The sequence below is a fragment of the Mirounga leonina genome, unplaced genomic scaffold (assembly GCF_011800145.1).
Source record: "Mirounga leonina isolate KUSES-001 unplaced genomic scaffold, KU_Mleo_1.0 Mir_114, whole genome shotgun sequence".
NCBI classification, from domain to species: domain Eukaryota; kingdom Metazoa; phylum Chordata; class Mammalia; order Carnivora; family Phocidae; genus Mirounga; species Mirounga leonina.
In genome coordinates, this window is record NW_023270265.1 from 35,647,626 (window position 1) to 35,649,906 (window position 2,281).

The following is a 2,281-nucleotide window of genomic DNA, read 5'->3' on the forward strand; positions in this document are numbered from 1 at the left end:
TGGAAAATAAGTAACAGCTGCTAGACAGAAAGAGATACGGCTGATAGTACTTGGGATTTATCCAAAAATCTAAGTAGTTTGTCAGGTAATCTTTGAATTTTCTATTAGCACTCAAGAAAATTCAGCAAGTTTGATGGATTCCATCTCTCTATCATCTATTTCTGTACACCAGTGATAGTTATAAAATATCATTTTCTGATACGAACATAAAGAAAAGTATAAAGCTTACTGAGAGACAGAAGACTTGATAAAATAGAAATATTCCATGTTTGTGTTTAGGAAGACTCAATAAATTCTTTTTTTTTTTTTAAGATTTTATTTATTTGCGAGAGAGAGAATGAGAGACAGCATGAGAGGGAGGAGGGTCAGAGGGAGAAGCAGACCCCCTGCTGAGCAGGGAGCCCGATGCGGGACTCGATCCCGGGACTCCAGGATCATGACCTGAGCTGAAGGCAGTCGCTTAACCAACTGAGCCACCCAGGCGCCCCTCAATAAATTCTTTATAAATTAATCTAAAAATTTAGTTGCATTCCCAGTCAAATTTCTCTGGAATTTGACAAATTAATTCTAAAATCCTTGTTTGGTAGAAAATGTACAAGAGTAAGTCAATTTTTTTAAGAAAAAGAAAACAGTGATGGAGATATGGCTTATGAGACATCAAAATATCCTATAAAGCTGTAGTAACCAACAGGATACTGTATCGGAATGGAAGTAGATAAAAAGGGATAAGTGGAACTCAATAGAAGCTAGAGGTAAATATATTCTAGAGAAAGCATTTCATGTAACGAAGGAAAGAACTTGGGACAATTGGCTAGCTATCTGAGAAAAAAGAAAATTAGATCCATATCTAAAACAATATACAAAATTAACTCTAGGGGAAGGGACCTGGGTCTATATCACCTGCAGAGTAATCAGTGGGTGGCAGGGGAGGGTATGTCTCACCCTCTGGTCTGCTGGGGTCACGTGCCTGTGCAAGCCAAGTGGGCTCTGGGCTCTCCAGCCTCACCAGGGATCTGGAGTCCTGACTCTCAGCTGGGGGCTCCACCTGGCATTCAGGGGGCTGTGGGGCATGCTCTGCGGTCCCCGGCACTGCCTCTAGCCTCCTCCTTCCTGATGCCACTGCTGAGCAGCCTGTGGCTGGTGGGGGGCTGGCCCCAATCTTGCGCTGGCCCCGGAGCCGTGGCTGGACCCTTGGCAGGCACACCGACTGCTGATCCATGGCCCTACCTGGCCTGCTCCTGAGCCTGCTGCGGAGGGCCACCTGGGCACTGTGCAGTTCCTGCACACCTCCGCCCTGCTCACCCTAGCTGTTGGGCTAATAGCTGTGCGGCTCGCAGGCCTCTGCGGGTCCAGGGCAGCTGGTGGCTGTAGCCCCATGCCTGTGCACCTGGCCATGCTGGTGGGGCTGGGTTACTAGCCTAGACAGCCCCAGGGGCACTGTCATCGTGGCTGCTGACTAGATACCGCTGCTCAGCGCTGAGCCACCCTTCCTACAGCTTCTCTGTGGCCTCCTTGCTGGCCTGGCCTATGCAGCTGGGTCCTTCCAGTGGCTGGAGCTTTCTGAGTGGTGGCTGTGTGCAACGTAGGAGGGTGTCTTTCACAGGCCCCTGGCGAGGGGCTGGCCACTCAGACACCCTCCTACTCCAGGCAGCCTGGCTGCGCTGCCTATCACTCCTCCTACCACCCTGGACCTCCTTACATGGCCTCCCCTAGTCTCTGGTTCTGCAGTGAAGGCTCAGCCTGGCAGTCCCCAGGCCTGTGGCCTGTGCAGTGGACAGGAGAGGGCTCCTCAGAGGTGAGGCTGGCCTGGGCACAAATGATCTAACAAAGCACATTAAGTTAAAATATAATAATATTTATGTTGCAAATATTTTCTTTCAGCCCAGCAGGTAAATATTTTTTCAATATATAAGGACTTTCTATTAATAAATAAGAAAAAGGCAAAAATACGAGTGGGTAATTCACAGAAAAAGAAATTCAAATAGCTAGAACTACACGAAGAGATATGAAACTTCACTTATAATCAGAGAAATACAAATGAAACATCAATGGAATATCAGTTTTGCTCCCATAAATTTGGAAGACAAGGAGGAAGAAGTAGTAAAAGGCTGTGGGGAAGAAGAAGAAGATAATGAGGACTTTTATATACTGCCCTTGGTACTGACATTGATGCAGCCTCTTCTGGAAAAGAATTTCACAATGTTTATCAAGATTTAGTATTTATGGGCGCCTGGGTGGCTCAGTCGTTAAGCGTCTGCCTTCGGCTCAGGTCATGATCCCG

At 47.2% G+C, this 2,281-nt stretch overlaps 1 pseudogene; it reads left to right on the forward strand.

The window, feature by feature from the left end:
- The first annotated feature begins 649 nt into the window (after positions 1-649).
- Positions 650-1,799, forward strand: LOC117998485 (annotated as a pseudogene).
- Positions 1,800-2,281: the final 482 nt, after the last annotated feature.